The 13,259-nt window shown below is 41.0% G+C and overlaps 1 protein-coding gene across 2 annotated transcripts in view; it reads right to left on the reverse strand.

Moving 5' to 3' along the window:
- The window catches only part of EIF2B3 (eukaryotic translation initiation factor 2B subunit gamma), a 102,778-nt gene that overhangs the window by 65,187 nt on the left and 24,332 nt on the right, over positions 1 to 13,259 (reverse strand). The window lies entirely within an intron of this gene.

The following is a 13,259-nucleotide window of genomic DNA, read 5'->3' on the forward strand; positions in this document are numbered from 1 at the left end:
TATTTAACTGTGAGTGTAAAGATAAGGTAAGAAGATAAGAGACAACATGCAAGTTCAAAAGTTCAAGTCAGTGCCTACCTGCAAGGAATTCTTCCAAGACTCATAAATTTTTCTCATCTAATTCTCCATACCAATGCTCTACTCAGCCAGCAGCAAGCAGGGATCAACAATTTTAACCACTAAACTTACACTTAGAAATCAGATCAGCCTTTGCAAAGATACAGACCCAATGTCTTTCACTTGTGTACACTGTAGTTGTCCTTGACTCTCCCACGCGCATAGCGCACAATTGGTTGTGGCCTTGAATCACTACAGTGCAGCACACCTTCCCACAATCCTGGTTCATTTCAAGCATTTTGATGTTGAACAGCTCAGTTCAGCTTTCATCTCTTTACCATACAGTAACTTTTCAGGCACTGGCCAATGATGAAAAACACTCAGCAGCAACCTGTCAGCATATCTAGAAACCTTAAGAAACAGCAGTATCCTAAGGTACCCGAGACTCTGGATCCTTCCATTCAGACTTGAATTAACACTTATGATCAGTTTTCTTATTGCTATTGTAAGAGGAGCCAAAATCAGCAGTAGATATGCAGGCACACAGCAGGTAAAAGACTGAAGCCTTTCAGAAGTCTTGAATGGAAGTTGTGAGTCATCTCTGCTGTGGACACAACAGGTTTTCATTTAAGAAAATTAAGACGACAAGAACAGAAGGAACGTCAAAGCAAAACTAGCCTTTAAATTATTGTGCTGCAGTCTGCTATGAGCCTTCTGTCACTCAAAGACTCTTGTTCAGTTCTAGACACCTTTCTCAGAGATACACAAATTCATACCCTTGCATCCATCACCTTCAAGATGGCGAATCAATCAGTTAAAACTTCAAAACAGAGAAATTAAGGAAGAGGTGAAGTGACAGACTTCTTTGCAGCAGGTTACACAACTGCGCTGCAGCTCTGGTGTTTGGCATTTCTGCTCTTCATGGCATTCTTAAGGTTCATTATATCTTCATTTATGCACATGACCTTTATGAGGCCACTGTTTAGCAGGGCAGTATCACCTTGTTTTATTACCATAACCCATCATTCAGAAAACATTTTCTGTTTATGGATAAAATTGTCATTAAAAAAAGTGAAAAAGCAGATCACATGCAGCAGCCCAAATTAACTCAGAAAATGTTTTTCAGCAGGTCACTGGTAAAAAATACTCATGTTTTTAAAATGTTTAGGAGAAATGAAAGCAGTTAGTCTTTGAAGTGATCACCTTCTAAAGGAAACTGCTTTTCTACTGTGAAAAGCAAGCTACTTGAAGAACTATAAAAGATTATACTCATTTGATATTTGCATTTCGCTGGAACCTGAAAGTACTGACCAAAGCTGTAAACATGGTAACAAAAGCACAATTCCTATCTCAGAATTTAAAAGCTGCCATCAGGTGGACAAACGAAGTGGAAAGCAGCAAAAAAATGCAAGGATTAAAGAAACATAAACGTCACTTTCTCCTTTATTCAGAGTAACGTGAACCCGAGAAAGCCCAGATGATACTTTTTGTTCTACACCAGAACTGGTTCCTACGGAGCCCTTCTGGTATGTCCATGGCGTGCCCTGAGCACCTGCAGGACTTGCTAACTCAGGAGCTGCCCTGCCCACCCAGCTACACCGCTGCCAGCCCAGCCTGGCCCTGGCCCTTAACTCAGGCGCAGTGCTACAAGCTGTCCCAGACTCAAGCCAGTATCTGTAAAACCAGTTCATGCGCACGCAGGCAACTACCTATCTACAAATTTGATCGTGTATGCTCAGGAGTAGTGGCTTGTTAATGCAAAAGAAAACATATTTAGTTTTTCACTGTACGTCTAGTGCTTTTGTATGAAAAACTGGACAATTAGTACATTGAAAGGAATCGAGAGAATGAAGTAACCTCCCACAGCATCCTCGCAGCTAAACTGAGGAAGTGTGGTCTGGATGATCGGGTAGTGAGGTAGACTGGGAATGGTTGAAGGAAAGAAGTCAGAGAGTTGTGGTCAAGGGGACAGAGTCTAGTTGGAGGCCTGTATCTAGTGGAGTCCCTCAGGGGTCGGTATTGGGACCAGTATGATTCAATATATACATCAGTGACCTGGATGAGGGAACAGAGTGCACTGTCAGTAAGTTTGCTGATGACACAAAACTGGGAGGAGGGGCTGAGACACCAGAAGGCTGTGCTGCCGTTCAGAGAGACATGGACAGGCTGGAGAGTTGGGTGAGGAGAAATTTAATGAACTACAACAAGGGCGAGTGTAGAGTCTTGCATCTGGGAAAGAACAACCCCATGTACCAGTGTAGGTTGGGGATTGACCTGTTAGAGAGCAGCATAGGGGAAGGGGACCTGGGGGTCCTGGTGGACAGCAGGATGACCACGAGCCAGCAATGTGCCCTTGTGGCCAAGAAGGCCAACGGCATCCTGGGGTGTATTAGAAGGGGTGTGGTCAGTAGGTCGAGAGAGGTTCTCCACCCCCTCTACTCTGCCCTGGTGAGACCGCATCTGGAATAGTGTGTCCAGTTCTGGGACCCTCAGTTCAAGAAGGACAGGGAACTGCTGGAAAGAGTCCAGCGCAGAGTCACAGAGATGATTAAGGGGGTGGAACATCTCTCTTACGACGAAAGGCTGAGGGAGCTGGGTCTCTTTAGCTTGGAGAAGAGGAGACTGAGGGGTGACCTCATCAATGTTTACAAAAACGTAAAGGCCGAGTGTCAAGAGGATGGAGCCAGGCTCTTCTTGGTGATGGCCAATGACAGGACAAGGGGCAATGGGTGGAAGCTGGAGCATAGGAGGTTCCACATTAACACAAGGAAAAACTTTTTCACTGTGAGGGTGCCAGAGCACTGGAACAGGCTGCCCAGAGAGGTTGTGGAGTCTCCTTCGCTGGACACATTCAAAACACGCCTGGACGCGTTCCTGTGTGACCTACTGTAGGTGGTCCTGCTCTGGCAGGGGGGTTGGACTAGATGATCTTTTGAAGTCCCTTCCAACCCCTAGCATTCTGTGATAACAACGTAACACACAATAAACTATACAATAATACATTCAAATACTACTGGCATCTAACATGCAGAAATGCAAGTGCTGAAACTGAAAATCTAGGTTTAAACATGATCACAGTGTTACATCATTACACAGTGTTACGTCAGCTGCTTCCTGCAGGTCATTTTAACAAGTACTATTCTGACTCTACATGTAGGAAAGCCAACAGTTAATAACCTGCACTCAGAGCAGCATTTCACATTTACACAACTGACATAAACATTCATGAGTTATGTCCCTCTGAGACAGGAAAGTAATATTGTGTTCATTTTTAAAAGTGAAGAAAGTATGAGAGAAACATTAAGTGGATTTCTCAAGGCCACAAAGCCAAGTAGAGAAGTGAGAACTCTTTGTATATTAATTACAAGACATTCTTAATGCAAACAAGTGATAGCAAATCAATTCACATGTTAACTTCTACCCTTTCCAGTACCAGATCACCTGTAGAACAAGAGAACTCTTCCTCTGTAAACACAAAGGTTGCTCATTTTAATGGTTCTCTACAACAATCAAAAAGATTAACATTTCTGTTTTTTTCCAAGGACAAGAATATAGTACTGAGAAGTAAGGTCAGACGACATTTCTGCAAACCCTTTAAGTCAACAGTTGTCCAGGACATGAGAAGCAATTTTTTTACCCCAGGCATGAGACTATCCCTGTTACATATGAAAGCCTGAAATCTATACAACATCCTTAGTATCATAACCCCTTTTTGTCAGCTGACAAACATCAAGGGCATAGCAAAAACATGCCAAAGTCTACCTTTTTTCAGGGTGCTCCCTTCATGTAATAATGTAAATCAGGAAACACACAGAATCCTGTGTTCTAGAGCTACACTATCACGGAGTACATCTAAAACACATGCAAGAGACATATTCCTTAAATCTGAAATATATACTATTTTCTCAAAGGGTAAGATATAGAAAAACAAAACAGCAAGCACTAATTTGTCTCACTGATCTATCCCTTCAATACCCAGAGGCTACTTTTAACTACACCAACTTAACAAAGGAATCTAAACTGTATAAATCAACATCTCAATTAACATTTTGTTTAAGAAGAGAAATAGAATGTAATCATTTGCTAGGGCAATGGCTCCAGAGGTCTGCGAGTGAGTGGAAGAAGAATGGAGTTGAATGTGGGAAGGGTCCATTATTCTCTCAATAGTGTCTGGTGCTGCAAAATATGTGCTTACGTACTTTACTTCTTGAAAAGCTTAAGTCTTCAGCAGCTTCCTGGTCTGGGAAAATGGCAGGCACCCAAATGCTAACCCAGGGATCTAGGATGCAGATCTACCTGAAGAATAATATTTTTCAAGTGGCCTTAGAAGTGAAAAATGTCCATAAAGAGATATCTCATTCACAAGGGATTTTATTCCTTCTGTCTGGCTGCTGATGGTCAGGTGCTGTTCCTCACACACAACCCCAGCACATTCTAACGCAAGAATGGAGAGAGGGCCCCTCTGAACCTAATCACGCTTGCTGAAAGACCTGCCCTGCATAAATATCTCTAACAACAGTAGAAACAGAAATCAGATTTCTTTGCCCAATACGTTGATTGAAATTTATGGCACCACTGGCCATGATTCTGTTATTACTATTCTACCTGACTAAGGCTCAAAGTCACAGAAGTGGGAATTTCAGAGGTATTTTCAGAAACGACGTAGCTCATTTAGGGGCGGGGAAGAACACAACAAAAAATACATACCTACTTCTACAAATGCTGTACCAATGCATTAGTGAACAAAACTACGTATTACACATACACGTATACATGTATGAACACATGTACCATAGAGACGGGACAGAGACATTAGGGATGCGCATAGCCTCTGAAATGACATTTAATGCTACACCTTAGAAATAATAAAGCAAAGGGGAAAACCAATAAAAATCAAAGGGAATCAAAGACAGTTTCTTGTGCTCTTGCAAGAGTATCACCAGTTGCTGGAGGATTTATATGCAGAAAAAACAGAAGTTGAGCTTTAACTTAAATTTCCCTTGCTTTCTTACTGGTTTGCTTCCAACTCCTGAAGTTTAATTAAAGTCCATCAGGCAATTTTTTTCTGTCTGAAGGCCCTAAATTATTCCCTCTTTAAATCTCTCTATATTGACTGACCCTGATTTTTCAAAATGTTGAGCTTTCACTAACCTGAATTATGAATCCCCCCCCCCCCCCATGTGATTTTTAAAAGGTTAAAGGATTTCAAGAAGATCAACCCAACAGCTATTGCTGGCCAATGTGCAGGTATGCAGGCACATGTAGCATACTTAGAATGAGTAATTGTGCAAGATACAGCATTCTGCATTGCCAGTTCACGTATCAAGGTCTAATAGCCACCTCTTCTTAATTCTTACAGAGTATATCATACTTGGTGACCAGGGAAGGAGAGAGTCCTGTAAGAAATCTCTAAGACAAGTGAATAAGAAGTTCTACTGCTTGTAAAAGGAATCTATCTAATCTTCTCTAGCTGGGGAAATGGTGCAATAAATTTGACAAAGAAAGGAAGAACTTAAAGCCAGAGAAAATTAGGATTTCTCAAAGCAAAAACATACAGATATGCTTCTCTTAGGAATAGATCTCTGCTATTTACTCGATCTACTGGAAGAACTCCCAGGGAACATGTCCTAGCAAGAGAAAGGAAAGTTTGCTATGCTCTTCATTTCCTGTGTAATTCCAGAAACTGCCAGCACAATGCTGTCTGGGGAGAATCATGCTATAGATATTCAAGAGGGAATTCAGCATTGTATTCTGAATGAATGGAAATATTTTGAAAGATATATATTTGCTGCGAGTAAAAGTAGAATGCAAACCCAATAAGGATCATGGGCCCACATATACCTTCAACCAGCTAATTGTATATTCTGACTCTTTCCATTATGACTTTCACAATATTCTCAGCAGTACTTAACATCACAGTAAATCATCCAGGTTAGAGTTCACAGTAGCCATGAAGTAAGTGTAATAAATCAGCACTAAAAATATTATGCAACTACAGTTCAACTGATAGCAAGTGTAGGTAATTTTAACAGAGAGGCTATCACTTTTATGTATCCCTGCAAGTTAGTGATTTGGGATCTCAATGACCGGGATGAAGGAAAGGCTCTTAAAAGTCCAGGTTTCTTAGAACAAACTAGATGAATGGTTCCTTGCAAAAATCCCAAGGGCATTTTCCCTCCAGCCCACTTCAAAAATCTGCTAAGCATGACAATTTAAAGGATTAAAAAAAAATTTAAAAAATCAGTAACGCAGAACTGTAAGGGAACCACAAGCTTTGGCTGGGCTTGCAAGCCAGGACCTCAGCGCCAAGCAGAATCAGACCTTTTAACTGAAGAGGAACAGTCACATGCCTCATTTCACCCTTACTTTGCTTTAAACTAGGCCGTTTCTTCCCCCCCAATATTCCACACTGGCTGATAAATTCCCCAATGGCGGGTGTTAACTAACTCCGCATTCCAGTCTGCTCTGCGTCATGGAGTTCCACATCCCGCTGATGAAGAACACATGGCAGACATGTGCTAGGGGAGAGCCTGACAGTGCTAGCACAAGCAGGGATAACTCCTCTGACCTTTGGCTTTTTTTCTCTTTGTACCATCCCAACCGCACAATAAGGTGTCTGTGTCCCTCTGTCACATACTGGTCATTCTGGGATCACTGGACACAAGCTGAAATCCTAAGACTTCAACAGGCAGCTATACTGAATACACACTATGGCTGAAAACATATGTTGAAAGCAAATAATTGATCATTCTGTGTCTCTCCCCAAACCAGACCATTCAGAGGAACTTTTAGATTATACAGGTTACATCTGGATCAATTGGAGTAAACGTGTCACAAAAACAACTGGTGATAACTCCATTTCCCATCAACCCTGTGAAAGAAACTAAGTCACAGTGTTGCTAAACAGTGGCATCAGTATTGAAGTATTAAGACATCTTTCTAAAATGAACAGACCATTTGTCATCTTTTCAAGACCCAAGCCTGGCTCAGAGTAACAATGAGATTCAACTTCAGCGTTGTCCAACCTGATGACTCATCCAAAGCACTGCATTTACCAAGTCACATGGACTCGAGGGTGTCCAAGCAACACAGTCATCCCCTCCTCCTTTGAAACCTTTGAAAAGTAAAACCGAATCATGGGCTAAATGCTGGTCTGAAACCGCAGCAGACAGACAAATGACTAATGACAATCCACGTAACATGCACTTACTGACAATTAGAAACCCAATGCTGAGCCTCATGCTCTCTGCTTTTAGTCTTATGTGTAGTGTAATGCTGGCAAGAATCTTGCAGTAATATTAAATCCGTTGCTAATAAGTCTTTCTATAGCTACATTCAATAGAAGTTCCTGCTAATACTCCAGATTCTAAGATTCATGACCTCTTACCTGTACAAGCTGTCAAGACACAGCATGACCTTTCTCTTATAAACAGGACCTGGATATACTGTACATTCCTTTCAATCCCCCCCCCCCAAACAAATAAAATAACATGGCAGCAGCAAAACAGTAAAATCCTGTGGAAGCAACAGTATTAAAATCAGTAATAGCAATATGTTCTTTAAAACATAAAGTCAATGTCTCACTGTCTGCTTTGATGGTATGTTCACATTTGTTGTACAAGCATAACACTTAAAAGCACCAAATTAAAATGTTTTCCTTATATTTGGCTACATCCATTTTAGAAACAATAAATGTTTTTTAAAATACTCTGTTTCTGATGTTGAAGGCTATACTCGTCCCCAACACATTTACAGAAAATCAGAGCAAGTTGAGCAAAGTTTAAACGCACAATAAAAAGGGCAAACTTTCTGAGAAAATGAATGCCTTTTAGTTACAGTAGCTACTCTTAGTGAACTGAGAAACTTCTAAATAGGCACACAAGACCTCCAAGGGCATCTTGAGAACATCTACTTGCAACTCATGACTCAAACAACAACTCACAGGCCAGTACCTTTTCCTGAAGTGTTCAGCAAAATCCTCTTTTGTAAAGAAATATGATTAAAGCTACACCAACATTTTTTAGAGTGTGGTTATAGTCTGAGAAGTTAGCGTGTAAAAATCACACTCTCTTATCCAATAGACCTAGTTCCCCTGTTTTGATTCAAAGTCAGATCTGCTTGCTTTACTGGCTAAAATAACTTTTTACAACTTTCTAAATTTCTACTAGGACCTTGAAAGCAATTCAGTTCTGGAAAGGGGAACCAGATTCTTTTCTGGCTTATGCATCTGCAAAAGGATTACCTAAACCAACACAAATTTCTATTTTTGTGATGGAGGAGCCAGAAAGAATCTGACATATTTTCTGGATGATAGTCAGAAAATTTTATTTTTATTTATGAAAAGAGTGGATCTGGACTAACAGGAAAGACACAAAGATTATGCACCACTCTTAAAAGTCACATTTTAGAGCAAAAAAAAAAAGATATATCCAACATCTTTCCATGGCATTCCTCAAAATATCACTTGAATGCAAACAAAACCTAGTAACAAAAGTTTGCTAATAGTGGAAATTACAGGTTTTTCCAACAGGGGACCACCAAAGCTAACACATGTGTATTCATCCTGCAGACAGCTGAGCCCAGCAAGAAGTTTTTTGCTCCCTGGTCTGCTCCGAGCTGCTCCTCAGGATTTTCCGACTGAGTTGGGTTATTGCATCCCTCCCTTCCCTGCCAGAAGCACTGCTTGTGGGGACCACTCCCTAAAGTACAAAGGAAAAAGAACCAAGTTATCAAAGTCCTGCTGTTTAATCTACTACAAGTAATTAAACTCATTTTGACACATGTGGCTTATGAAGTACTTGATCATACATTCAGCTGGGGGCAAGCTGGAGGTGGCAGCCCCCTTCACCAGCACAGCTGGATCTGGAAGAGGACATCAGCCTATGATCTAGTTTAGGATGCTTTACACAGTGGAGCATCTATACCTGTGTCATTCCCAGCCTTTCTCATGGAAGTAGATTTTTAAAAGAAAACACCAAAAGAACCACCATAGGAGTGGCAGAGTATTTCAGAGATGCCAATTTCCCAAGGAGGGCAGTTTCAGAGAACAGAACACTAGGAAGTTGCAGTGTGTTTATATACGATCCACTTTTTTAAAACAAATTATCAGCAGAAAAAAAAAGGCGGCAATATCCCAAGGCAACAGAAAGGAAATCAAGTGTATCAAAGCTATTCCTGAACTCCCATTACATATCCACTTGGCAACGCTGACTTAAAATTATACTACACCATTCATTTTTACTCTCATGATGCAAGGGGAAAGAGAAGAAAAAACTCCCCCCATTACCCCCCTCTTTTTATTAAAATATCTTAAAACCAGATCTGTATTGTTACTGCAAGGTTACTAATGTTAGGACTGTATACATTTATAGATGAGGTATTCCTTTCTGTCTGAAGCACATGAGGTAATAAGTAGCTGGAATTGTCATGGTGATTTATTAACATATTCTCTAGGAGAAGCCCTGCACCTGCGTCTATGTAGACAGAACACCCACGAAGGCTGAACTCACCCTTACACAGCCCACAAGATCTTAAAAGGAAATGCTCCAAATTTAGACCTGCTCCAACAGGTGTCTTTTACTGTCTCTCTTTGCATGACCATAAATATCAGAGGTGGAGCAAAAAGCTCCCCATCCATTGTAATCGTGCTTTGAAAACAAATACCTTTGCCCCCTCCGAAAGCAATGGCAGCAGCTATGGAATTCTCATCATTTCCTTGCTCCTTCATCCTGCCAAGACCCAAGTCAGAGAGATGTCACTGGCAAAACCAGGCTCCAGGGATGAGCACATAACTTTATGTTTTTCTCTTCAAAGGGCCCTAAGCTGGCTCCGAAACTTCCCTAAACTGGCTCCGAAACTTCCCTAAACTGTATTTCTTTCATTCCAGTATCTCATCTTGCAGCTATTTGCCAAAGTGAATGACATGCACAGGCTGTTCATGGCTTTTTATAAGCTCTCATTACCCAAACAGGGAATCATTTCCTTGAAAATGCTTTCCCCAGCAGCATTAGTCTCTCTAGGCACCACCAATAAATTTGTCTCCTGGCCCATCCTGATGTACAGCAAAATGTGCTTGGATGGATGTATTTGATACTGGTTTTCACTTGTTTATTTGGGATAGGATGCTACTTGTGAGACTTGTCACCAGGGCGATTAACAGCACACGGGAAAAGAAAAAAAAAAAACACAAAAAAACAACCAACCAAACCCCTTTTAACAGCCAAATGGAAAGCTTTGCCAGATTTGCTCTGGCAAGCAAAGGAGCAAAATCCAGATTCCTTTCTGTGGTGTAACAAGTAGAAGCATTCTCAAAACCAAAATGGCTATGCACAACTCCCAAAACCCCAGAACAAATCAAAACAACAAATCTCGAAAAGAAATTCTAACCAAACTGAAAAAGAAAATAACAGGTTACACCATGAACTTAGAAATCCTATTAAAATGTTTTATTTTGTAATACTTCTGTTACTACAAAATACCTGAGTCAAGACCAAATAAATATTTAATATTCAACAGGTAGTCAGGAGAATGTGTGTTTTCCCCTGTTCCTCCCCACCAGCTGCTCTTTTACAGCAGGAAAGTGAAGAGCATGAAATCCAATGATAGGAAGAAGGCAAAGGTCAGGAAAAAGGTTTTTCTTCAAGGATTTAAATTAGCGTTCTACAGCTTTGTATGTTTTGTCAACACAATTTCCCTCCTGTGAGGAGGGGAAGCCAAAGGTCCTTTGAACCATTTCTGTATGGGATCTAGATTTTTACCAGTAACAAGCTTCCTAGCTTTAAAGAAAAGCTCATCTTCCGTCTTCCCATTCCTTTCACCACTCTCTCCCTGTCCCTCCTTCCACCACCCTCCTTAAAGAGAAAAAAAGAAAATGGAAAAAGAAAAGGAACTGAAGAGCAAAACAAGCAATGAAGGAGTTCTGGAGTTCATGTAACAAGACCACTATAGCCCTTCAAAGGGACCATTAAAAGCAAAACAAACAAGAGCAACACCCTCAAGATGTCTATTGTATTTTACAGAGCAACAAATGAGTGCACTGCAAATTCTCCCATCTTGCCACAAAATCTGTTATTTCATCAAAACAAAGCCAGAGATCAAGAAACAGCCAACAAGGTAGCTGAAAGTCAGTCACTTCAAGTGATCCATGAAGAAAACGAGATTGAGCTTGTTCCTTTTTTTTTTTTTTTCCCTCTCCTTGCTTTACTATGATGTATTAAAAAAAGACTTCAAAGATCATTTTAAGCATCACTTTTGTTTCTCACATGAGAAAGTCAGGGCTTGAGCAGGTCTAGACAACACAGTGGTTAAACATCATTAGCTGCCAACACTTTGTCTTCCTAGAGCTCCCACAGTTGTTGCTACCCTGGAATTGCCTCATTTGAAAATATTTGACAATTTCCATATACTATTTTGCTTCCCTCAGAGCTTCTCCAAGATGGCAGCTGTAAAACAGAGAGTGCATGAGCATCCACAGTAGGCAGTTTCAGATGTCAGAGGCTCACCCAGGTGGATGCTGGCCCAATGATTCTGCCTGATGCTTCAAAGCATCTTTTTTTTAATTATTTTTTTTCTTCATTTTAACACTTAGCAGATCTCTCTCTGTACTTCTAGACTATCCTGTCATCTGTAGGCTTTACTTGGAGGGTGGCTAACACTTTACATTCAATTTCATAGCTGTGCATATGGAAATGTAAGAAAGACAGGGAGACATACAGATGGGATAAAAATCTGTATATCACCAACATTACATTTACCAAATCCAAGCAGTTATGCTCAAGAAGATCTGCTGATGACAACGTAACTGAACAGGTGCTCCTGAAGGCAAAGTTTGGCCTGGAGGATAAAGACTGATTAATTTAGCTGTAGGGTAACAGAAATGAGAACGCTTTGGTTAGATGAACCTGTAAAATCAGAGGTCAACCAAGATCACACATGTTACAGCAATTTCTAAGTCGTTATACCATAGCCACCCACTACTGATATAAGAAAGCCGTAAAGACAAGCCCATCACTATCAGTAGATAAAACATTCCTCCCTAGTCCAAAATAGATTTATTACTCTCCATTTGCACAAAAACAAAGAACGCAACAGCGCTGAATTTCCTACACTATGCAGATCTGCTGCTGTGTACGTACAGAAGGTTTGCCTGCAGCTTGGTCCCTAACATGTCCAAGAAAAACCCAGGAGAGAGCCAGCGGGAACACGCTGGGACAGGCTGTTTCCCTCACTGCAGTTAACAGGGCTCACTCTTGACCACCTTCCTTCTAGGGTAATCCTCAAACTTGGGCAGAAGAGACGTCATCTTTCCATAGACACACAGCACCTCTCTCGCATCTGGTAGCGGGATCAAGGAAAGATTACACCTAGTTGCAGCCTACAGCATACACCAGGGGCACTTTCACAGAAGCTATTTATCTGAGAGCAGACCCCAGATGTCCACATCCTTGCCTTACAAGGTCCACATAGATGAATTTCCCAGCTTTCAGATGGATGCCCCACAGGTGTCTAACCTCACAGAGGGGAAAGTCTGACTGTCAGCCTGGGACAGACTACAAAGGCTGGCCTCTCAAGGAGCCAGCAGAGCTTTCCACAGAATATGTCAGACAATGTGTGTCTGAGAGAACTAAGATCACTGTACAGAATAGCATAAAGAGCAACAAGCATCCTTCTACTAATGGATATGAATTACACTGTGCAGGAAGCTCAGCTAGTCTGGCGTATTTAATAAATTCATTCAAGTCCCCCGTGCAGTTTAATGGTAGATATAACATTGATTCTCTAATGAATCTCTTTAGGCCTGGAAAGATAGCTGAGGTTTTGTGCCTTATATACAGAAGAGTGTCATGAAATCCTGAAAGCCTCTCAGATACTCTGTAAATCCATTCGAGACTCAGCCAATGAGACTAGCATTTCATTTACAGACATAGGTCTACCACTTCTGAATATCTGAATCTAAACTGCATCTGAACTACAGTAACACTGGCTTCATTTCAAGGAGAGTTACCTTTTCACCCATTCCTTTTCTTTCCCTGGATTTTTTCACAAAGGTATCAGGCAAGCCAATCAACTGATTGCAATGATGTAATGAATAATAAAATATTGCTCCCTGAATATTACAAAAGCTGCTTTTCCTCTTCCCTTCTCATCCTACTTTGTCTTTAACCATCACTCCTAGTCCACAGTTATTTTCCTCCATCCCAAGT

This window comes from Leptosomus discolor, chromosome 3 (assembly GCF_034619465.1).
Source record: "Leptosomus discolor isolate bLepDis1 chromosome 3, bLepDis1.hap2, whole genome shotgun sequence".
Classification (NCBI taxonomy): domain Eukaryota; kingdom Metazoa; phylum Chordata; class Aves; order Leptosomiformes; family Leptosomidae; genus Leptosomus; species Leptosomus discolor.